The sequence below is a fragment of the Bos mutus genome, chromosome 27 (assembly GCF_027580195.1).
Source record: "Bos mutus isolate GX-2022 chromosome 27, NWIPB_WYAK_1.1, whole genome shotgun sequence".
NCBI lineage: Eukaryota > Metazoa > Chordata > Mammalia > Artiodactyla > Bovidae > Bos > Bos mutus.
This window is the reverse complement of record NC_091643.1, coordinates 40542259-40568936: the sequence shown is the minus strand read 5'-3', so window position 1 is coordinate 40568936 and position 26678 is coordinate 40542259. Positions and strand designations below refer to the sequence as shown.

General features: G+C 38.4%; 1 protein-coding gene and 1 pseudogene across 1 annotated transcript in view; one reads left to right on the top strand and one right to left on the bottom strand.

Annotated features, from left to right (window-relative positions):
* Nucleotides 1-3886, top strand: part of LOC138985923 (twinfilin-1 pseudogene) — a 32603-nt pseudogene extending 28717 nt beyond the window's left edge.
* The window catches only part of CSMD1 (CUB and Sushi multiple domains 1), a 1688220-nt gene that overhangs the window by 1554835 nt on the left and 106707 nt on the right, over nt 1-26678 (bottom strand). The gene's annotated exons all lie outside the window — the stretch shown is intronic.

Here is a 26678-nt window from a genome sequence, read left to right as displayed (position 1 = left end):
ATTTATTATTCTTATGTTTTGACTTATTCTGTAGATTCTTTTGGATTTTTTCCCCTGCCTCTGTTGTAGTTGCTGATTTCATTGGCACTATGAAATCAAATTAAGCTTTTGAGCTTCCCCCCCACCCCCCAAGTCACATTTTCTATTGCTGTTATAAACCTCTGCCTCTACATTGGGCTTTTGCAGCTCTGTGGAGTTTTCCTTTTTATTTTCTCTCTCTTTTTTTAATTTTAATTTTTTATTTTTTAAACAGATTTTCTACATTGATTTCTTTGTTTGTTTTTCCTACTGTGCTTTCTCCCTTGCAATTAATCTTTAATGTATATAAATCTTCTTCATCTTCATTTAACTTTTTATATCTATTCTTTCTTTACTTTCCTCTCAAAATATTGGTTAGTTTTGTTTTCATTACTTTATTCCCCACTTGGCACTTTTCTTTAGTTTTGTTTTCCAGTTTGTGCTTTAGTTAGTTTTGTTCTTAACTGGTAAATATAATTTTTTATTTCCTTTGTTCACCAGATGAGTCTACTGTAGTTTATTTTTGTTGGACTGTTTTCACTTTGCTCAAATGTGTATATATATATATGTGTGTGTATACTCCATTATTTAAATTACCATTTTCATGATTTTGTAACTGCAATTTGCCTGGTGTTCATCTTTGGTTTCTTGTTTTTGAATATTTGTTTTAATCTCACTTAATGTCATAACAAACCAAGTATGGTATCTTCGTTCCTGACTAAAGACCAAGCCCTAAGCCTTTGGAGAGGGAGCACTGACTCCAAGACCCTAGACTACCAGAGAACTAACCCTAGGGAGTATCAAATAGTGAGAATTCACACAAAGGAAACCACGTGAATAATAAAAGAACCAGTATCACCCAACCACCAGCAGCACCCTGTGGAGGATGCTTCATCTAAACAACAAACAAAACAAAAATACAAACCCAGTCATCAGCAGACAGGATTACCACAACACTGGGCCTTGCCCATCAGAGGAAAAACAAACAAACAAGAACTCAACACAAATCACACTCTATACGAAGCTTATACAAACCAAACTTAGGAGGGCAGAAACCAAAACGAAGAAAGAATTCAACCTTAGAGCTTGGGAAAAGTGAAAGTGAAAAGTGAAAGTGAAGTCCCTCAGTTGTGTCCGACTCTTTGGGACCCCATGGACTGCAGCCTTCCAGGCTCCTCCTTCCATGGGATTCTCCAGGCAAGAGTACTGAAGTGGGTTGCCATTTCCTTCTCCAGGGGATCTTCCCAACCCAGGGATCAAACCCTGGTCTCCTGCATTCCAGGCAGATGCTTTAACCTCTGAGCCACCAGGGAAGCCCCAAGATGACAAAGGAGACCTCAAACACAGTAAGTTAAAAATAATAATAATAATAATGAAAAAGCAGATAAATACTACACAAATGAAGGAATAAATTAGAAACACAGAAGTCCAAATAAATGAAGAGGAAATGGCAAACTACTTGAAAAAAAAATTGGAATAGTGATAGTAAAGATGATCAAAAACCTTGAAAACAAAATGGAGAAAATGCAAGAATCAATTAACAAAGAACTAGAAGCATTGAAGAATAAACATACAGAGACAAACAACAAAATTACTGAAATTAAAAATACTCTAGAAGGAATCAATAGCAGAATATCTGAAGCAGAAAAACAAATCAGTGAGCTGGAAGATAAAAAGGTAGAAATAACTTCTGAAGAGCAGAATAAAGTAAAAAGAATGAAAAGAATTGAGGATAGTCTCAGAGACCTCAGGGACAATATCAAACACACCAACATTCAAATTATAGGGGTCCCAGAAGAAGAAGAAGCGGAGAAGGTAATGGCACCCCACTCCAGTACTCTTGCCTGGAAAATCCCATGGACAGAGGAGCCTGGTAGGCTGCAGTCCATGGGGTCGCTAGGAGTTGGACACAATCGAGCGACTTCACTTTCACTTTTCACTTACATGCATTGGAGAAGGAAATGGCAAGCCACTCCAGTGTTCTTGCCTGGAGAATCCCAGGGATGGGGGAGCCTGGTGGGCTGCCATCTCTGGGGTCGCACAGAGTCGGACATGACTGAAGCGACTTAGCAGCAGCAGAAGAGAAAAAGAGTGTGTGAGGAAATTTCTGAAGAGATTATAGCTGAAAATTCCCCCAACATGGAAAAGGAAATAGTCAATCAAGTCCAAGAGGCACAAAGAGTCCCATACAGGATAAACCCAAGGAGAAACGCATGAAGAAACATACTAATAAAACTAACAAAGACTAAACACAAAGAAAGTATATTAAAAAAGCAACAAGTGGAAAGCAACAAGTAACATATAAGGGAAACCCCTATGCTTAATAGCTGATCTTTCAGCAGAAACACTGCAGGCCATAGGGAATGGCAGGACATATTTAAAGTATTGATTATATTTATATTTATATTTTTTATATTTATAAAAAATATTTGCTGTCACAGTCTTCTCCTGCCCCACTGACTGCAGCTGAAGAAGAATTAAGACAGATTAAAATTAATGAGGTACAAACTGACGTGAGTGTGGACGCTAAGCATCAAACACTACAAGGAGTAGCATTTCCTATTTCTCAAGAAGCTTTTCAAGCTTTGGAAAAATTGAATAACAGACAGCTGAACTATGTACAATTGGAAATAGATATAAAAATGAAATCATAATTTTGGCCAACACAATAAATACAGAACTAAAAGATTTGCCAAAGAGGATTCCCAAAGATGCAGCACGTTATCATTTCTTTCTGTATAAACATTCTCATGAAGGAGACTATTTGGAGTCTATAGTTTTTATTTATTCAATGCCTGGATACACATGCAGTATAAGAGAACGAATGCTGTATTCTAGCTGCAAGAGCCCTCTGCTAGAGATTGTAGAAAGACAACTACAAATGGACATCATTAGAAAGATCGAGATAGACAATGGGGATGAGTTGACTGCAGACTTCCTTTATGAAGAAGTACATCCCAAGCAGCATGCACATAAACAAAGTTTTGCAAAACCAAAAGGCCCTTCAGGAAAAAGAGGAATTCGAAGAATAATTAGGGGTCCAGCTGAAACTGAAGCTACTACTGAATAAAGTTATTATAATACTAGTTTTTTAAGAGTCCAGCTTTTAGTACAGGAGAACTGAAATCATTCCATGTTGATACAGAGTAGAGGGGAAAATTGTACTTTTTGAAAATTAGCACTTTTCACTTCTGTATGTTTATAAAATTAATGTTAAAGAAGACTTATGATTTCTGAGTTAAATCTAGAAAAGAATTCAATATAATGATGTTTAATTTCATCACAGTTTTCATAGAGTGATTATTCCACAGTTTTCATATAATTCTTAAAATTTTATACAGTTGGGCCAATTCCAGAAAAGGCTAATGTCCAAAAGTAAGATACAAGTCTTATTACTGTTTGATGATACATCTTTTTTTTTTTTTTTAAGGGAGAAAGACCTTAAAATATTCATTCCACTTAATGAATACGTTAAGGACCAGGTTAGGTTATTTTCTAAGCTGAAAACTTCATGTGCCTAGGAAAAAGTGGAAAGTTGCTTGCTCTGAAGAGCAGTGCTCACTCAGACCGTGGGATCATATCTGCAATGTTTAGACGGTGCTTTATTGCAGCAGTCTTTTCTATTTGACTTTCTGGTTTTTTAAATGGCTTTAAAGTTGCAGAAGATCAGCTCACTCTGAAGCCTTAAGGGTACTAGATATTTTCTATACTATAGGACTTCTGATGATGTTGAAAGACATGTTTAAATACCTTTATTAAATTCTCATTCTAGTGCTATAAAATTTTTTCCATTTCAAAAGTAATTCATTTCATTATATGTAGTGTGAGGCAAAATATTTATGTTTAATTGAATATCAAGTTAATATTTGAAAGAAAACAAAACCGTTGTCAACAATATTGAAAACATTTTAAACATCACGATTGATTTGTCAAAAACCATACACTAATAGGCAAATTGTGTTCTTTATCACTTTTGAATGAATGTCCAGATTTAATAAAATTATTTTAAAGTCCTGGTAAAAAAAAAAAATAAAAAGTATTGAAAGGGGAAAATCTACAACTAAGATTACAGTACCTGACAAGGATCTCATTTAAAGTTGATGGGGAAATAAAAAGCTTTTCTTACAAGCAAAAGTTAAGAGAATTCAGTACTACCAAACCAGCTTTACAACAAATGTTAAAGGAACTTATATAGACAAGAAATACAAGAGATGAGAAAAGATCTACAAAATCAACCCCAAACAATTAAGAAAATGGCAATAGGAACATCAGATCAGATCAGTCGCTCAGTCGTGTCCGACTCTTTGTGACCCCATGAATCGCAGCACGCCAGGCCTCCCTGTCCATCACCAACTCCCGGAGTTCACTCAGACTCACGTCCATCGAGTCAGTGATGCCATCCAGCCATCTCATCCTCTGTCGTCCCCTTCTCCTCCTGCCCCCAATCCCTCCCAGCATCAGAGTCTTTTCCAATGAGTCAACTCTTCGCATGAGGTGGCCAAAGTACTGGAGTTTCAGCTTTAGCATCAGTCCTTCCAAAGAAATCCCAGGGCTGATCTCCTTCAGAATGGACTGGTTGGATCTCCTTGCAGTCCAAGGGACTCTCAAGAATCTTCTCCAACACCACAGTTCAAAAGCATCAATTCTTCGACGCTCAGCCTTCTTCACAGTCCAACTCTCACATCCATACATGACCACAGGAAAACCATAGCCTTGACCAGACGAACCTTTGTTGGCAAAGTAATGTCTGCTTTTGAATATGCTATCTAGGTTGGTCATAACTTTCCTTCCAAGGAGTAAGCGTCTTTTAATTTCATGGCTGCAGTCACCATCTGTAGTGATTTTGGAGCCCAGAAAAATAAAGTCTGACACTGTTTCCACTGTTTCCCCATCTATTTCCCATGAAGTGGTGGGACTGGATGCCATGATCTTCGTTTTCTGAACATATATATCAATAATTACTTTAAATGTAAATGGATTAAATGCTCCAACCCAAAGACACAGCCTGGCTGAATGGATAGAAAAACAAGACCCATGTATATGCTGTTTATAAGAAACCCACTTCAGACCTAAAGACACACATAGACTGAAAGTGAAAGGATGGAAAAATATATTGCATGCAAAAGAAAGCTGCAGTAGCAATCCTCATATCAGACAAAATAGACCTGAAAATAAAAGGAAAATACATGAGTCACTCTTCCTATTCAAATATAACAGGATTACTAAATTTACTTCTTTAATTGTGCAGTTTTCTCTTGTGTACTTATACTAAAAATTGGAAGATTTGGATTTTAACAATATTAAATGTGATGGTTTGGGGCTTCCCTGATAGCTCAGTTAGTAAAGAATCCATCTGCACTGTAGGAGAGCCTGGTTCAATTCCTGGGTAAGGAAGATCCACTGGAGAAGAGATAGGCTACCCACTTCAGTATTGTTGGGCTTCTCTTGTAGCTCAGTTGGTAAAGAATCTACCTGCAATGAGGTAGACCTGGGTTTGACCCCTGCATTGGGAAGATCCCTTGGAGAAGAGAAAGGCTACCCACTCTAGTATTCTGGCCTGGAGAAGTCCATGGGTCTGCAAAGAGTTGGACACAACTGCACGACTTTCACTATTCACACTAATGGAATGGTTTATCTCTAAAATGTGTAAACAAAAGTCTCAGAACACCAATATTACTAACAATATTTTGAAAAGAGTTAAAAAAATTAAGTATTTTATGAGGGGGGGTAGGTGTATGCCACTAAGTCAGCATCTGTGCTATCCAGCTGACCTTTGAAAAAGAGAGGTTAGGGAGGGGTAACCACCCTACAGCCAGAGTTCCATATAACCATCTCTTGGTATTCACAGGGTCTGGTTCCAGGGCCCACCTCAGATATCAAAATCACATATGCTCAAGTCCTGATTTGGGAATAATTTTTTGTTTGTTTTTATTTATATACTTTCAATTTTAAATATAACCAAACATACATGTCCCCTCATCTTTCATAGATGTGTGGTTTCATCCCATATACATTATTTCCATCTTGTATCTGGAGAAGGGAATGGCAATCTACTCCAATATTCTTGCCTGGAGAATCCCATTGACAGAAGAGCCATTCACAAAGAGTCACACATGACTGAGCAACTAACACTACTACACTGTCTTTTTCAGTTAATAATAAATCTTGAATATTACAATGTGATAATATCAAGATATTTCACCTTCCTTTTTACAACAGCATACTACAAAAAGCGGCCCCTTATTAAACTGTAGTACATTCACAATGATGTACTATAAAAAGGAAGTCCTTTGACAGTGAAACGTAGCCCTTTCTATAGCATTTATATTCATTGTGGATGTAAGTTCATCGCCTCTGCAGGTGAATATTTAGAATATTTAAAGGTTATTTATCTAAGTTTTGCTGTCATAAATAGTGCTGGAAGGAAAAGCCTTGCATATATATCTTTTTTTTTTTTTTTTTACTTTCACCAGTAAGTATTTGGGATAGATTCCTAGAACTTAGTTTGCTGTGTAGACTATAATGGCTATGTAATTTTACTAGATACTGCCAAATTTCCTTTCATAGAGGGTGTAGCATTTATCATTCTTAACAAAGTATGAATGTGTCAGCTTTTCTGAAATCTCATTAATGGGGTATGTTGTCAACTGTGTGTTTTTGCCAGTTAGATAAATGGGAAATGATATGTCATGATTTTATTTTGCATTTCTCTTAATATAGCATATATATTTTGATAAGGTCATATTTAAAATACCAGAAGTGGGTTACTTAAACCAGACTTGGTGATCAAAGAAAATTCAGTTAAAATTAAGAAATATGACTTATTTTTAAATGTGAATTTATTCATAAGTATAATTTATGATACTTGGGGTCCTATTGTAATTTTCAAAAATAAAACTGTTATTTAAGCAATGTAAGTCACAGGAAAATGTAATTTATCAAAAGGTATTTGACATAGGGGCAAGTTACCATGAATGCCACAGATTTATTTTTAAAAATAAGGTATAGGAGCAGTGGTCCCAAGATGGCAGAGGAATAGGATGGGGAGACCACTTTCTCCCTCACAAATTCATCAAAAGATCATTTGAATGTTGAGCCACTTCCACAAAATAACTTCTGAATGCTCGCAGAGGACACTAGGAACCCAGAAAGGCAGCACAATCTTTTCAAAATGAGGTAGGACAAAATGTAAAAGACAAAAACAGAGACAAAAGATTTAGGGACAGAGACCCATCATGGGCAGGAACTGTGAAGGAGGAGAAGTTCCCACACAGTAACCATCTCACAGGAGTGTCTGTGGGGAGTTTTGGAATCTCAAAAGGCAACATAACCGGGAGGAAAAAACAAAACAAAATAAAACAACAACAACAACCCACAAAGTATGCATCTTACCCCAACTACAAGCAGAGACAGAGAAGTGGCACAGACGCTCCTGTCCATCACCAGCGAGTGGGGGCTGGGCAGAGAGGCACGGACTGCATCACCATTCCTTAGGGTCAGGACCAGGCTTGAATGCCCTGAGAACAATCTGAGGGAGCTAATGTGAGATAGCAATCCAAATCAGGATTGCCAGAGAGAGACACACCCACAAAAATATCTTTCCCACAAAAAGCTCTAATACTGCACAGTGACCCCTGGTGCACTTACAGAACAAGGGATTGACCAAATTACAAAGGAGAGCAAGCTGGCTGCCATATAGGGCCCTCCTTCCCAGGAGGCAGAGAGGCAGGCATGTCACAGCCAGATCCAGAAGGCAAGGGGCTGCTTCAATCTTGTCCCTAGAGATTGCATTTTCCACCAAACTGTGAGCAGGCTCCTAGTCGCTAACCACGTCTTCCTGGGATAGTAGATGGTTGACATCTGCCAGGAGTGTCACAGCCTGAGATCAGCTCCCCAAAGGAGACGCACAGCACACTTGGGAAACCAAGTGGCTGGGACCAGGGAGGTGAATAAGACATACAGCCCACCTGGGACAGTGTGCTCACCAAACATCTGGTCACCAGAGCTTTTCAGACCTGGGAAGGGCACAAAACACACAACCCAACTGGGTCTGTGCCCCTGCAGAGCACCTGAGAACCTGAGATGCTTAGACCTGGGGAGTGCACGAAATGCAGGGTCCACTTGGGACAGTGCCCTTGCAGAGTACCCTGGAGCCTGAGAAGTGTGGACCCAGGAAGTACATGCTGCCTTGGGCTGTGGCAAACCCAGTGTGGTCCATCCACTGCGAGCACTCCCCACACATACCAGCGTATTTGTTTGCAGTGCCCCTCCCTCTGCACAACACGAGTGAGCCTAAATAAGTGGCCACCTTTGTGATCTTGTGTCAGGGCAGAAATCAGACTCTGAAGAGGCTTGCAAACAAAGGAAACCAATGCAATCAAAGAAGGGGCAACCACTCTGGAAGTGACAGGTGCAACAGATTAAAACCCTGCAATTGATACTGAGACTGTGGTTTTGAGAAACACCTAGAGACCTTGAGAAACAGTACAAGCCAAAACAAAGAACTATGTGACACTGAACTGACCCCACACTGCCCACAACAACTCCAGAGAAATTCCAAGATATATTTTTACTATTATCACTCTTTATTTTTTAATATTTCTTTATTACTCCTTTAACTTTCATTTTTACAGCCTACTAATACTTTTCAAAAAACACCCCATTTTTTAAACAAATTACACATTAAAAAAAATTTTTGTGATAGATTAGTTTTTTATTTTCTATATTGTATTTTTGAGAATCTAACCTCTACTCTAGGTTTTTAATCTTTGCTTTTTGATATCTGTTATCAATTTTGTACCTTTACAAATCTAATCCTCACTATCCATTTTCACTTTGTGATTTGATTACTGGCCTGATTGCTTTCTTCCCTTTTGACTCTCCCTTCTGCTCCAGGTTACCTCTATCTCCTTCCTCTCTCTTCTCTACATAATTCTGTGAATCACTCTGGGTGTTCCAAGTTGTGGAGAGCACTTCGAGATTTGATTAGTGGCCTGGCTGCTCTCTCCGCTATTGACTCCCCCTCTTCTCCTCCCAATCACCTCTATCTCCCTCCTCCCTCTTCTCTTCTCTATGTAACTCCATGAATCTCTCTGGGTGTTCCTGGCTGTGGAGAACTGTTTTACCATTAACCTAGGGGATTTATCTTCATACTGAATTATGGAGAAGTCTTGAGACTACTGTAAGAGAAGGACCAAAAGCCAGAGGCAGGAGGCTTAACTCCATAACTTGAGAACACAGGAGAACTGACTCCAGGGAACTTTAATAGATAAGGGCTAACCCCAAAGCCACCATATCTAAACTGAAACCAAGCTCCACCCAAGAGCCAACAAGTTCTACTCCAAGATACACCATGCTAATTCTCCAGCAAAACAGGAACACCACCCTGAACATTAAAAGATGGGCTGCCCAAAGCCATGCCAAACCCATAGACAACCCAAAACTCACTACTGGGCATTTTATTGCATTCCAGAGAGAGGTGATCCAGCTCCATCCACCAGAACATACCTCCAACCAGGAAACCTTGAAAAGACACTAGTCTAACCTCACCCACAGGGATCATACTCCACAATAAAGATGAGCCACGAACTTCCAGTCTGCAGAAATGGCACCCCAAACACAGCAGTCTAAACGAAATGAAAAGGCAGAGAAATGTTCAGCAGGAGAAGGAACGTGATAAAAGTCATCAATCCAAACAAAAGAGGAGGAGATAGGGAGTATACCTGGAAAAGAATTCAGAATAATGATAGTGAAGATGATCCAAAATCTTGAAAACAAAATGGAGTTACAGATAAATAGATTGGAAATGATTGAAAGATGCACAAATGTTTAACAAGCGCTTAGAAGAAATAAGTGCTCAGTCAATAATGAATAATGCAATAATTGAGATGAAAAGCACTCTGGAGGGAACCAACAGTAGAATAACTGAGACAGAAGACAAGATAAGAGAGGTGGAAGATAGAATTTTGAATTAAATGAAGCAGAGAGGAAAAAAGAATTACAAGAAATGAGAACAAACTCTGAGACCTCTGGGACAATGTTAAATGCCCCAACATTTGAATCATAGGTGTCCCAGAAGAAGATGACAAAAAGAAAGGTCATGGGAAAATACATGAGGAGATAATAGCCAAAAACTTCCCTTAAATGGGGAAGGAAATAGAGACCAAAGTCCAAGAAACCCAGAGAGCCCCAAGCAGGATAAACCCAAGGCAAAACACCCCAAGACATAAACTAATCAAACTCACAAGGATGAAACACAATGAGCAAATATTAAAAGCAACAAAGTAAAAGTGACAAATAATACACAAGAAGATCCTCATAAGGATAACAGCCGATCTTTCAATAGAAACTCTTCAGACCAGTAGAGAATGGCAGGGGATACTTAAAATGATGAAAAACAAAGAGCTACAACCAAGATTACTTTAACCAGCAAGGATCCCATTCAGGTATGAAGGGGAAATCAAAAGCTTTACAAACAAGCAAAAGCAGAGAGAATTCAGCACCACCAAACCAGCTCTTCAGCAAATGCTAAAGGAACTTCTCTAGACAGGAAACACAAAAAGCCTTATAAAAATGAACCCAAAACAACAAAGTAAATGGTAAATGTATCATACTTATCAATAATTACCTTAAATGTAAATGAGTTAAATGCTCCAACCAAAAGACAAAGACTGGTAAAAAGATACAAAAACAAGATCCCTTTATATGCTGTCTACAAGAAACCCACCTCAAACCTAGTGATACATACAGGTTGAAAGTGAAGTGATGGAAAAAGATTTCATGCAACTGGAGACCAAAAGAAAGCAGGAATAGCAATACTCATATCAGATAAAACAGACTTTGAAATAAAGACCATGAAAAGAGACAAAGAAGGACACTAAATAATGATCAAAGGATCAATCCAAGAAGATGTAACAACTGTAAATATATATGCACCCAACATAGGAGCACCTCAATACATAAGGCTAATGCCGACAAGTATGAAAGGGAAATTGACAGTAACACAATAATAATGGTGTTCACTATTCACACCTATGGATAGGTCAATCAAACAGAAAATCAGGGCTTCCCTGATAGCTCAGTTAGTAAGGAACCTGCCTTTAATGCAGGAGAGTCCCATTCAGTTCCTGGGTCAGGAAGATCCACTGGAGAAGAGATAGGCTACCCACTCCAGTGTGCTTGGGTTTCCTTTGTGGCTCAGCTGGTAAAGAATCCGCCTGCAACGTGGGGGACCTGGGTTTGATCGTTGGGTTGGAAAGATGCCCTCAAGAAGGGAAAGGGCACCCACTCCTGTATTCTGGCCCAGAGAATTCCAAGGACTGTGTAGTCTATGCGGTCACAAAGAGTCAGACAGAACTGAGCAACTTTCACAAACTTTAAATGCTACAATGGACCAGTTAGACCTAATTGATATCTATAGGGCAATTCACCCAAAAACAATGGATTTCACCTTTTTCTCAACTGCACATGGAACATTCTCCAGGATAAATCACATCCTGGGCCATAAATCTAGTCTTGGTAAATTTAAAAGGAAATTTAAATCATTTCAAGCAACTTTTCTGATCAGAATGTGGTAAAATTAGATGTCAATTACAGGGAAAAAAACTATTAAAAATACACACATATGGTGGCTAAACAACATGCTTCTTAATAACCAACACATCATGGAAAAAATAAAAAAAGAAGTCAAAATATGCATAGAAACCAATTAAAATGAGAACACAACAACCCAAACCCTATGGGATTCAGTAAAAACAGTGCTAAGAGGGTGGTTCAAAGCAATACCATCCTACCTCAAGAAACAAGAGAAACATCAAATAAACAACCTAACTTTACACCTAAAGCAATTAGAAAAAGAAGAAAAGGAAACCCAAAAGTTAGTAGAAGGAATAAATAATAAAAATTAGAGCAGAAGTAAATGAAAAAAAAAATGAAAGAGACTAGCAAAAATCAACAAAACCAAAAGCTGGTTCTCTGAGACAATAAATAAAACAGATAAACTGTGGCTCAGATAGTAAAGCATCTGCCTACAATGTGAGAGACCCAGGTTCAGTCCCTGAGTCGGGAAGATCTTCTGGAGAAGGAAATGGCAACCCACTCCAGTATTCTTGCCTGGAAAATCCCATGGATGGAGAAGCCTGGTAGACTACAGTCCATGGGGTCACAAGAGTTGGACATGACTGAATGACTTCACTTTCACTTTCATTAAGAATAAAAGGGAGAAAAATCAAATCAATAAAATTAGAAATGAAAATCGAGAAATCACAACAGACAACAAAGAAATACAAAAGAGACTACTGTGAGCAATTACATGCCGATAAAAAGGACAACTTGGAAGAAATTTTTAAAAAGTAACCTTCCAAAACTGAACCAGGAAGAAATATAAAATCTTAACAGACTCATCACAAGCATGGAAATTGAAACTGTAATAAAAAATCTTCCAACAAACAAAAGTCCAGGACCAGATGGCTTCACAGGTGAATTCTCCCAAAAATTTAGAGAAGAGTTAACACTTATTTTACTCAAACCCTTCCAGAAAATTGCAGAGGAAGGCAAACTCCCAAACTCATTCTGTGAGGCCACCATCACCCTAATACCAAAACCAGACTAAGATGCCAAATACAAAGAAAACTACAGGCCAATATCACTGATGAACATAGATGCAAAAATCCTCAACAAAATTCTAGCAAACAGAATTGAACAACATATTAAAAAGACCATACATAATGACCAAGTGGGCTTTATCCCAGGGATGCAAGGATTCTTCAACATTCGCAAATCAATCAATGTGATACACCATATTAACAAATTGAAAGATAAAAACCATATGATTATCTCAATAGATGCAGAGAAAGCCCTTGACAAAATGCAACACCCATTTAGATCCAAATTCTCCAGAAGCAGGCATAAAAGGAACATACCCTCAACATAATAAAAAACATATACAACAAGCCCACAACAAACATTATCCTCAATGGTGACAAATTGAAAGCATTTCCTCTAAAATCAGGAACAAGACAGGGGTGCCCACTCTCACCACTACTATTCAACATAGTTTTGGAAGTCCTAGACACAGCAATCAGAGAATAAAAGAAATAAAAGGAATCCAGATTGAAAAAGAAGAAGTAAAACTCTAACGGCAGTTGACATAATACTCTACAGAGAAAACCTAAAGACATCACCAGAAATTACTAGAGCTAATCAATGAACACAGTAAAGTGGCAGGATATAAAATAATACACAGAAATCCATTGCATTCCCATATACTAACAATGAGAAAACAGAAAGAGAAATTAAGGAAACAACCTCATTCACCACTGCAACAAAAATATTAAAATACTTAGGAGTAAATTTATCTAAAGAAACAAAAGACCTATATATCAAACACTATAAAACATTGATGAACCAAATCAAAGATGACAAATAGATGGAGAAATATACCATGTTCATGGATCAGAAGAATCAATATAGTGAAAATGAGTATACTACCCAAAGCAATCTATAGATTCAATGGAATCCCTATCAAACTACCAACAGTATTTTTCACAGAACTAGAACAAATAATTTCACAATTTGTATCAAAACACAAAAAACCTTGAATATCCAAAGCTATCTTGATAAAGAAGAAAGGAACTGGAGAAATCAACCTTCCTGACTTCAGACTATACTACAAAGCTACATTCATCAAGACAGTATGGTACTGGCACAAGACAGAAATATAGATCAATGGAACAAAATAGAAAGTCCAGAGTTAAATCCATGCTCCTATTGGCACTTTATCTTTGACAAAGGAGGCAAGAATATACAGTGGAGAAAAGACAATCTCTTTAACAAGTAGTGCTAGAAAAACTGGTCCACCATCTGTAAAAGAATGAAACTAGAACACTTTCTAACACCATACACAAAAATAAACTCAAAACAGATTAAAGATCTAAATGTAAGACCAGAAACTAGAAATCTCTTAGAGGAAAATATAGGCAGAACACTGTCTGGTACAAATCACAGCAAGATCCTCTATGACCCACCTCCCAGAGTTATGGAAATAAAAGCAAAAATAAACAAATGGGACCTAATTAAACTTAAAAGCTTTTTCATAATGAAGGAAACTATAAGCAAGGAGAAAATGCAGCCTTCAGAATGGGAGAAAATAATAGCAAATGAAACAACTGACAAAGCATTAATCTCCTAAGTATGCAAGCAGCTCATGCAGCTCAATACCAGAAAAACAAATGACCCAGTCAAAAAAGTGGGCCAATGAACTAAACAGACATTTCTCCAAAGAATGCATTGTTAGCTAGCAAATACATGAAAAGATGCTCAACATCACTCATTATCAGAGAAATTAAAATCAAAACCACAATGAGGTACCACCTCATGCTGGTTGGAATGGCTGCCTACAAAATGTCTACAATCAATGCTGAAGAGGGTGTGGAAAAAAGGGAACCTTCTTACACTGTTGGCGGGAATGCAAACTAGTACAACCACTATGGAGAACAGTGTGGAGATTCCTTGAAAACCTAGAAATAGAACTGCCATACGACCCAGCAATCCCACTGCTGGGCATACACACTGAGGAAACAAGAATTGAAAGAGACACATGTACCCCAATGTTCATTGCAGCACTGTTTACAATAGCTAAGACATGGAAGCAACCTAGATGTCCATCAACAGATGAATGGATAGGATAAGGAAGTTTCGGTACATATACACAATAGAATATTACTCATCTATAAAAAGAGAATGCATTTGAGTCAGTTCTTATGAGATGGATGAAACTGGAGCCTATTATACAGAGTGAAGTAAGTCCGAAAGAGAAACACCAATACAGTATATTAATGCATATACATGGAATTTAAAAAGATGGTAATGATGACCCTATATGTAAAACAGCAAAAGAGACACAGATGTAAAGAGCAGACTTTGGAACTATGTGGGAGAAGGTGAGGGTAGGATGATTTGAAAGAATAGCATTGAAACATGTATATTACCATATGCAAAACAAATGACCAGTGCAAGTTTGATGTATGAAACAGGGCACTCAAAGCTGGTGCTTTGGGACAACCCAAACGGATGGGGTGAGGAGGGAGCAGGGAGGGGTTTCAGGACAGCAGGGACACACATGCACCTATGACTGATTCATATTGATGTATGAATATGAAAAAACACCACAATATTGTAATTAGCCTCCAATTAAAATTAAAATAATTAATTAAAAAATAAGGTATAATATACAGTACCTTGCTTATCCTTTGTAAATCCTATTGTTGTTACAATGTACTAAATGTTTCTTTTTTAAAAAATTATGTTAAGAAATTCCATCCTTTTTCTGGAGGCCAATGTAATATCACTTACACTTTTTTTTCTGTTTGAGGATTACTGCTATTATTGTTATTACTAATGATATTCTTATTATTTAGTATGTAGCTAACATTTGTATGTTCCAGAATCATTTTATATGATTCAGTATAGTTTTTTATTTACTTTTCTTAAAAAAAAATGAGTTGTCAGTTCTGCTGTATAATTTAGGGTACAGGCTCTTCATGGACCATTATCTTACACTATTCTATGAGTATCTCAAGCTTGGTGTTGATTTACATTACTTTCATTCTTGCTTGAGGATTTAATCAGACTGTGTTCAGACAAAAGTGTTGATCCTTAAGCAAAGTCATGAGAAAACTGGAAAGAAGAGCTATGTGGACTTGAAGAGTCACCTGGGCCACTGCCTTTGAGGCTCTATCCACCCAACACAGCCATGAATGATGCCAACAAGAGCAGTACTTCTGCATACTGCTGTAGAAGCTGATGTCCTCATTATTTATTATCCTCTGTGAGCAAAGCCTGACATTCCCTAACTGACCTTGACAAGATGGATCTGCTTTTAACATCTGTGCTCTTAGCTAGATACCATGCTCAGTCATGGTTTTTCATTTGAATCACATCACTGAATAGAAACATAACTGTTGACTGCCTCATTTTCCCAATAATGCTGAAGAAGGTTTTTACTATGTCTCAATCAATCTTAAGTTCAGTTCAGTTGCTCAGTCATGTCTGACTCTTTGCGACCCCATGAACCACAGCACACAAGGCCTCCCTGTCCATCACGAACTCCCAGAGTCCACCCAAATCCATGTCCATTGAGTTGGTGGTGCAACCCAACCATCTCATCCTCTGTCATCCCCTTCTCCTCCTGCCCTCAATCTTTCCAAGCATCAGGGTTTTTTCCAATGAGTCAGATCTTTGCATCAGGTGGCCAAAGTATTGGAGTTTCAGCTTCAACATCAGTCCTTACAATGAACACCCAGGAATGATCTTCTTTAGGATACACTGGTTGGATCTCCTTGCAGTCCAAGGGACTCTCAAGAGTCTTCTCCAACACCACAGTTCAAAAGCATCAATTCTTCGGCACTCAGCTTTCTTTATAGTCCAACTCTCACATCCATACATGACCACAGGAAAAACCATAGCCTTGACTAGATGGACCTTTGTTGACAAAGTAATGTCTCTGCTTTTTAATATGTTGTCTACCTTGGTCATAACCTTCCATCCAAGGAGTAAGCATCTTTTAATTTCATGGCTGCAATCACAATCTGCAGTGATTTTGGAGCCCCCCAAAATAAAGTCTGACACTGTTTCCACTGTTTCTCCATCTATTTGCCATGAAGTGATGGGACTGGATGCCATGATCTTAGTTTTCTGAATGTTGAGCTTTAAGCCAATTTTTTCACTCTCCTCTTTCACTTTCATCAAGAGGCTCTTAGTTCCTCTTCACTTTCTGCCATACAGGTGGTGTCACCTGCATATCTGAGGTTATTGATATTTCTCCAGGCAATCTTGATTCCAGCTTGTGCTTCCTCCAGCCCAGCATTTCTCATGATGTACTCTGCATATAAGTTAAATAAGCAGGGTGACAATATACAGCCTTGACATACTCCTTTTCCTATTTGGAACCAGTCTGTGGTTCCATGTCCAGTTCTAACTGTTGCTTCCTGACCTGCATATAAGTTTCTCAAGAGGAAGGTCAGGTGGTCTGGTATTCCCATGTCTTTCAGAATTTTCCACAGTTTATTGTGATCCCATAATGGGTCATTTGGTACAGGCATCTGATGGCTCTGCTGTCACCTTTAATTAGAGATGGTTTCATTTTGAGGTCTTTTCCTTGTATTTGGTTTCTTGATTTCTTCAGTGTTCTTATTCTTCTCCATCCCCTCTTTCTGAGTTTAGTATCTTATCTTACCACTGTAAGAGCACACACATTACAGTCTGTCTAGACAGACTTCAGGTTTTCTAGACACATCTAAGTGAAGACAGAAAGAACAACCCTTCCCTGATGCCTGCCTGCCCTGAAGACGCTGAACACAATCCTATCAATTCATCTTTCCAGAAGTTGAGGAAAATGACTATTTTCATTCCCATTTTACAGATAAGGACAAAGGGTCTCAAAATTATCTACCTCAGGTTATTAGCTAGAAGAGATACATGATATCTACATCTAACAGAGTATATAAATCAGAATACATATGATTTTCAAATGTGCATCTGTGAGTTCCAAATTTTCTGTTTTTAAGTAATATTTTCATCTAAAAATTCATGTTAACTAGAGAAAACTTATGTGTTCAGTCAAAAAAAAAAGCTAATTATGGTTTCTCAATTCTAAACTCACCTAAAATAAATAAAAGAAACTCTCCCTTTTCTGACATCATTGTCATTTATCACCAATGACAGGTGTCAGAAAAATGTTGGTATTTTGTTTTCACTTAAGAAATTTTATATGATGACCTTTAGCTTAGTGTATTTTTTGGAAGAAGCTAAAAATGGATTTTCTGTGAATTAGCATGTGATTTGAATTATTTTGCAGTGTTTCTGCACTTGAGGTTGGCCAGGGCCATAAGTAACCTGACATTAAATATCACATTACACTTTCACAGGCGATATTTCTGGAAGGTAGTGTCCATATGTGGAGTGTAAAATATATCATTTGAGACATTTTTAGATTAAATGGACTTCCAAATTTCTTTCAATAAGCCCATGGATCAGCAGTAATGTTTCTGAAGTATGCTTTTTACAGAACAATAATTTCATTCATGAGATATTTACTTCAAAAACTTCCAAACAAGTCATCTTTAAAACTATGTGTAAAAAAAAAAAAAACATAGGAAATAGCTTCCCCCATCTTTGCCCTGCCCATTTTCTATGAATGAAAACCCAATTTTGTTAGTTGTGCAAAATGAGCCAACATGATATTTAGGAAACTGTAAAGATTTTAACATTACACTGCCTTCCAGAGTTAAGAGAGTGAAGGAAAGCTGAGTTGATAAACTATAAGGACAGAACAAATAAAATGATTAAATCACTGAGAATGATGCTAACAAGACTCACTCTTTGAATTATTGAGGTGTTCCAGAAAAAATAGTTTTGCCTTTAGTCATTTAATTCACAAAGCATTTTAGGACACTTTCATTCGGGTTTCCTCCACATGAGGCTTAGGGTTCCACTACTCAAAATTGAAATGGCCATGATTCAAAAACAGAGCGTGGATTACTTTTCTGCAACTCTTTTCTGGGTCAGCTTCTGCCTCAGGACATGGGCTACAGATGCCAAGGTCTCAGAGCTGGCTTCTAGTTCCGTCTGCCCGCCCTAACTGCTGCCATCACTCAGGTGTTCCTTGCAGACACTGCAGGGCTCCAGAGTAACACCTGGCAGGACTCCCCCTCCTGGTTTGCCAAGTGGGAAGTCAAACTTCCATTTGGCTCCTTTCTTCCTCTCTTTCAGCCTCCAAATTCATTTAACAGAAACTCACCCTAACTGGTGATCAACAGTTTCCCAGCTTTTATGTCATGCTCCCTGTTTACTTGGTCATTAACCTTGGTCAAGTTTTAACTAATGTAGAAACAAGTATTTAGGTCAGCCAAGGCTTCAGTCATCCTTGGTCATCTTGTGCATCTCTAATCTATTCCATACCCAAGTTACTACACTCTAGTTGTTGACCTACCACCAGTTTTTTTCTTTTTTTTCCCCCAAAAGTCCTCAATAACTTCATATTGTCAACCAAGTACCAGGCAAACTCCTTCCCGAGGATGCAAGCTGTCCCCTGTCTGGGCCCACTTGGGATTTTCACAGTTGTGTCTCTTTGCCAACTCTTTAGTCAAATTAAACCATACAGTCTTCACTCTCTTTAAGTGTCTTCTTGGTTTTCATTCCCCCTATATATTTCTTGGTTTTATTCCCTTGTGTCTTTTTTTTTTTTTTTGAAATTAAAACACATTTACACACTACCAGCCAATAAGATCCAAATTAAATCATACTTTTTCAATAAAGTCTCCATCTCCACCTTGAAGGAATGACTCTCCTCCTCCTTAAATCCCAATTTGTCTGTGATCTACAAATGCCACCCAGCTTGTATCTTACAGTTATTTATGTACTAGCATCTACTTTGGCTGGAGGAAGATTGATAAGGACCTAGTATTTATCTATTTTTATGTCCTCCTCAGTCACTCCAGTCTCTCAGTCAAAATTTTGAAATATATGTTGTAAACACCTGCAATAAAACACCACCCTAACCCCAAATGGCAAAGATTCTTGTATAAAGTATGATTTTCTGTTATTGCAAAATTAGCATGATAATTTCAATTTAGAAAACTTTGTTATGGGCTGAACAGTGTCCTCCTCCCTCTCCCACAGTTCATACATTGAAGCCTTAACGACCAGAATCTCAGAGTGAGATTGTATTTGGAGTTGGGACTGTTACTGATGTAGTTAAGTTAAAACGAGGCCCTTAGGGAGCCTCCTAATCCAGTTTGACTGGTTCTCCTACAGAAAAAGGAAATCTGGACACACACAGAGGCACCAGGGAAGTCTGGACACAGAAGAAAGATCACAGACAGACACAGAGACGGCAGCTGTCTGCACACCACGGAGACAGGCCTCAGGAGAAACCAAACCTGTTGCCACCTTCGTCTTGGATTTCCAGCCTCCAGACCGCTGAGAAAACAAGTTCCCATACTTTGAGCTACCCTGTTTGACCTACTTTGCTATGGCATCCCTAATAACAAAATATATTCTACATCTCTGACTCCAGTGATAAGAAAAAATAAACAACTGATTCAAATTTGGGGAGCAATTCTTTAAAACACTCAAATCTGTGTGTATCAGACTCTATTTTACTAGATGACATTTATGCAAATCTTAACAGTAACATCATCTACAGTCTGAGAGCTCAGTGGTCCTAAACATTTTGGGAAAATACATGAACCTGGCCACCAGACAGGCAGCACAGCCTAGAAGCATTTTCCTTTCCCAGACAGAAGGAAGTTTTTCTTTCTTGCCTGTCTCTCTCAGTCCCAGTATCAGTTTTAATAATTGAAATGCTGACACTGAATAGAGGCAACAATGTCACTGCATCTCATAGGTGTCATTCTGCAGAAAGCTCAGATAAGCGCCCCCTTTTTTTTTCCCCAAAGGTGTTAAAACTTGGTGGGGTGGTAGAAATGTACTTGAAACTTTCTAGCTTGCTTTCCTAGAATTATTCCCACGTATTATTATATTTGTACCATATAAGAGCAACATGAATACATAAAAATTGGAAGTGGCAGGATTGGGAGGTGAGACACCACTCAAGTTAGGGGTAAAGAATTTGAAAGAAAGTAAACATTATTAGGGCTTCCCTGGTGACTCAGATGGTAAAGAATCTGCCTGCAATGCAGGAGACCTGGGATTGATCCCTGGGTCTGGAAGATCTTCTGGAGAAGGGAATGGCTACCCACTCCAGTATTCTTACCTGGAGAATCCCATGGACAGACGAGGCTGGCAAGCTATAGTCCATGGGATCACAAAGAGTTGGACACAACTGAGTCTCTAACACTACCTTTAGCTTGATTTATGACTTCCAACTTTTGGGCTTCCCTGGTGGCTCAGTGGTAAAGAATCTGCTTGCCAATGCAGGAGAGACAAGAGACACAGGTTCAGTCCCTGGGTAGGGAAGATCCCCTGGAGAAGGAAATGACAACCCACCCCAGTTTATTTGCTTGGGAAATCCCACGGACAGAGGAGCCTTGTGGGCTACAGTCCATGGGGTCACAGAGTCAGACAAGACTGAGCGACTGATAAACACACTCTAACATAATTAGTCCTAATAGTCCAAAATATTCCAATCATTGAGTTCATTTAATTTTTTCCTTGCAATTTGACATAAAATTTTTTCTTCAATTTTTTGCTAATACATGGTGGTCGATCAACAGAAGAAAAACATTTATGTCAATCACAAGAGAGAAGAAAGCAAATACACAAATCACCATATGGAAGTAGATGTATTTATGAATTATATTTCCAACTTTAATCCAGAATGCATATGATGTATCTATTTAAGATCATTCCTGGGCATAGGTTTATCTTACAATATTATGGCAAATTCAATTTTTTTTTATAAATATTGCGTCAATCTTTAAGTTTTCACATACTGAAAAGTGAAGAAAAAATCGGAAAGCTTAAAATTATAACTTGTCATTAACTAAAGCCATGTGTATAGGGTATTTTACTTTGTATGTATTATATATATAAATATCTGAATGCATATATACATTTAAACTATTAATATATATGTCTATGTGTAGTGTGTGTAATATGTGTATAAAATTGTGTTATGAAAGAATGTAGTATATATAGGTTTGAAAGTTAAATAGAGTTTTGCTTGAATCATATTTGTGAGTAATAGCTATTTGAACCTGGACACTGAGTTTGAGTGTTTTAGCTGTGAGAGGTAATTTGCAATCACTCCACAGCACTATTGTCAATAATGAAATGCAATACTTGTTGCAGTCTGACTCAGAGGCTTCCAAAATCAAGAAAGCCCTTAATAAACATGTACTCTGCAGTCATTTCATTCTCCCCGATTCTGGAATTTCAGCCAGTGAAATCTGGACTTATGCACCAACTAACCAAAGCATTAAACCTCAGCAGAGGTTGAAAACAGGAGAGAAGAGGGTTAGCACCTATCTTCCAAGAGATTTTTTTTTTTTCAAAATAAACAGGTAGGTAGATCTTATGAAAATGAGGAACAACCAACATACAGAGATGGCAAGCTTTGGGTCCTCACGGAGCCAGCAGCTGACCTGCTGGGGACAGATGAAGTGTGTGTGTGGTCCAGCAGTAGAAGGACATCTTCAGGGTCTTAACTAAGCCGGCAGCTACATGCTCTATATTGTCCATTAAAACTGGTATCAGATAGGAAATTCCTCAAGTTTGCAGGCACTTACTGAAAAATACATCTGTCCCTGGAATCACCCACCATGTTCACAGCCATTCCAGGGCAGCCATGCTTTCCCTCCACTCAGCAAACGCTTTCATTATTATCTGGATCACACAGTGTGGTCCTTCAGATATTCATTTCATCAGCTGCTGCCCAACATTTACTTATAGCTTCTCTCTCACTTTTCTCCATTGTCTAGCATATTCACACCTATCCCTTTTCAAAACTAAACAGCCTCCCTTGTAGCCCACACCTGTCTTCTGATGGCCTCCTCACCTGCCTCCTTCCCCTTACAGCTGAGCCCATGGAGGCACCTCAGTCTCAGCTCTACTTCTTTACCATCTGCTCGCTGTCTTTAGTCTCCTCCATCTCATTTTCTACTGACAGTTTCCAAAGCTCATTCAAGACTTTCTGGAAGTGAGAATCAACAAAAACTTTGAGGTCCTTGATGTATTTCTGCATCTGCAAGATGACCTCATGTGCCCATGGAAGAGAAATCCATTTGCTTGCACCTCATCTTCATTTATCGGAGAAGGCAATGGCAACCCACTCCAATACTCTTGCCTGGAAAATCCCATGGATGGAGGAGCCTGGTAGGCTACAGTCCATGGGGCCGATAAGAGTCGGACACAACTGAGTGACTTCCCTTTCACTTTTCACTTTCATGCATTGGAGAAGGCAATGGCAACCCACTCCAGTGTTCTTGCCTGGAGAATCCCAGGGACGGGGGAGCCTGGTGGGCTGCCATCTATGGGGTCACACAGAATCATACAGGACTGATGCAACTTAGCAGCAGCAGCAGCATCTTCATTTATATTTTACATGATGCATCTTATGTGAGCTCCAAATCCATATCCATTTTCCTTGAGACTTGTCCATTTTACAGTCAGTAAAAACTCAGCATCAAAACCCCCTTCATCACTTTTGAAACAACAACCAAAGCCACCCCTCCTTGCATCTCTACTCCAACCCGAGAACTCCCAAGCCCACGTGAGACAGCGTCTACCAGCAAGCCCCTCACTCTGCCTCAACAGCTCCACCCCATGGCTGCTACCTGAACCCAAGCTGTCATCATCTTCCATGTGATTAAGGACCAAGACCTCAGGGCACATCTTGCTCCATTCCATCTTCCACACCAGCATGGGTTTGCAACTCATAAAACAGACACCTGGCCATTTGATTCTCCTGCTTTAAATCTGCAAATGTCTTTTTAGAATGAAACACAATTACCCAGCATGACATAAAAAAAGAAATCTTTGTTATATGTATTAGCCCACATCTCTGTTCTCATTGTTCAGCAGCCCTGGGTGAACACTCTCTGCTCTAGTTGTTAGAGAATAGTTTTTTAGATCCTTGAATAGACTATGCTCTCTCAAATAATGCTAGTTTCATTCTTTTCTGTTTCTCCAGGGTTTTAAAAAATTCTTGGACCTATTATTATCAATGAGTGTTTGCAAAATGAATGTCTTAGTTCTACATAAGAATAGCAAAAAAAAAAAAAAAAAAAAGAAAGAAAAAGAAATCAAGGTGTCTTATCTAGAGTGGAAGCACTAAGCTGAATCACTAAGATAATTTAGATAAAAGCTGTTCTGAAAGCAGTTGAATCCTCACAATTTAAACTTCTAGAAAACAAAGAGCTGACGTGGCAAAGGAGAAACAGCAATGAGCATGTTCCCTTGTTGCTGCTGAGTACAGAATGGACGGGATATTCAAGCAGAAATCTGAGACAGTAATTCCATCATGAGAAAGTAAGGGTCCAGAAAACAATTTTGTTTTAGTTCTGGAAAACAAGGGAAAAGTAATTACATTTATTTACAAGTGTAGGGCATGCACTCCCAAGCAATCCACTATGCCCTATACAAACACAGTGGATTATAGCCAAGCCTTGCAATTTATTAAATAAAAGGCACAGGGTAAAGAAAGAATTGGAGCTATTCTTAGTTCATTTGTTTAGATGACGATGGTGCTAAATTTCTAGAGACAAAGATTCCTATAGGAGACTGTGTTGGACCTAATGCACTCTCATCAGAAATATGTTTAATACACAGTTTATGCTAAATATGGAAATTAATAATTCCATGAAAACTATTGAGAGACACTTTTCCATTTACTCCTGTATATGCCTGATATTATCTTAACAATATCACCATAAGAAACAAGCTATAATTTTTCATTGTTCATTGAGTACTTACATTGTTCATTTAAGATGCATAGCTCATGACTGTTAGGCTGTAACATTTCCAACTTTCATATAAATATAAAATCAATCTAATTGCATTCATGCAAAGAGATAAGCCCTCAGAATGGAAATGCCACACACACACACACAATGAATGCCATTTCTTTCACTTCTAATTCAAAGCACAAGCTCTTTTTAAATCTATGCTTACATATGATTTGATTAGTAATAGATGCAAATGGATTTTCTCCCCCATTGAATATTTTTTTTCCCAAATCACTGCAATTAGGCATCTGATGTGTCATCTACCTGTCTACGAAGCATGTCTCATTTTTAGCTGATTCCCTATTGTCAGGGTGATTGCAGTTGTGTTACAAGCAGCTGCATCTCCAGGTGTGAAACCATGCAACAACCTGAACACTGATCATGGTCCTCCCTGGTCCTCAAGGGGTGTGTGGTGTGGAGATGAGGTCAAATATACCTCAGCACCTTAAAGGTTAACAAATCTCCTGTGATCTGGTAAATTTGTTTTACCCCAAATCCGAGATCTCTGAGTCTCAGATTTGCAAGAAGCTTTAAGATATAATTTTACTTTGTGTTTTCAAGTTTATCAGATAAATGATCAAGTACACTTTGTTCATTCTTTTTCACTCTTTTAGTTATTATTTTCTTAAAACTCCTAAAAACCTAACTTTGGGATTTAATTATTTCAAATGTACAATAAAAGTATATCCTGTCCCAAGTATCTTCTTTACATAGACAGAGTCGAGGGGCACCCACCTGGAAATGTGGAAACACCTATTGGTCATCATGTCATTTCATCAATCACATCATCTTTCAGAATGCCAAAAACATAAAAATGAAAATGGAACACCAAATGTTGGGGGTCTTTGGGAGACAGGGGAAGGGGTTTGGAAAGGAGAAATCATTTCAGAAATAAGAAAAAGAAACTGTGGTCTTATAATGGGGTGTATGGATCAAACAAAAGTATTAATACTCCTCTAACTGGAGCCTCTTCTAACCCACTTATTTTTGCCATTTTAATGGTTCCTATTAAACAGGCTTCCCATGGCCCTCACTTCCAACAACTGTTCAATCTATAGATGAGTATGCCAATCCAAGAAGACCAACAGCCATGTCTACAGACCATCTGTACTACATGGTGTTGGTACACTGTGGATCTCTGAGAAGACAGTGGTTAATCTGTGGTTAATGGGATGTTCACAACACCCTCTTGTGATATAAGCTTTCAAGTCTCTGATAACCTGGCACAAGAATGCAGTAAAAAGATGGTTGACATCACAAGATAAATACGGTGTCATCTATAGGCTGTCATAGGGAGGGATGTATACTGCCTCTTTATCACGTCTTTCCTCCCATTTCCATGGATATGTTTGGGAACCTAACTTTGTCATGAATCAAAGTACAACATCCCCTGGGGATGGAGGAACCATGGTAACAAAGGGTCCTGGATCCCTGCCACCTCAGGACAATAGTTTGAAGGAAAAATTAACTGAAGCCACGGCATCATTTAGGTCTCTTTGATAAAACAACTGAACTTACATACCAATGAAGAGAGAGATTAAAAATTCCTGAAAGTTTTACAGGATATTTTCCATTTTTTTTCAGTCACTCTTAAAAGTCACAGACCCGGAAAGCAGGTGATTTTTATCTAAGTGATAGAATCAGAGATGTTTGGATTTAAAAAGAACTCTAATGGAGTATCTGGCTCAGGATGGCATATATATAGTACCCCTCCCGTCTTACTTTCTCCATCACCCTGCCCATGGTGTCAGATACTTGAAATAAATCCTGACAATTTTCCCTTGGAGCCTGAAGGCAGCTTAATCATCATTCTCAACACAGTTCTTCATGCAGCCATGGATTGATTGCAGTGGGCTCAGAAACTGAAAACTATCTGGTCTCTCTGAGAGAGTCTGATTCTGTCATTTTCCATAAGGAGTTCAGTGCAGGTTAGTTCTCAGAGTTTCTGAATATGAGGATATCAAGCATTTCATCATAAAAGAGAAACAGACTAAAGTCCATATGAATGAACAGCTGGGTCTATAACATCCTGACTTTTGAAGTCACTCAATAGACTCTCGAGACTAGATTCACTTTATGGCATGTTCTTAAAATGTGGTTGCAGTGGCCTAAACAAGCACTCAGCTGGACCTGGCAATATCTACGTGGAGATCTTCTGTGTCTGGAATCCATACACACAGCACCCTCTACCCACTT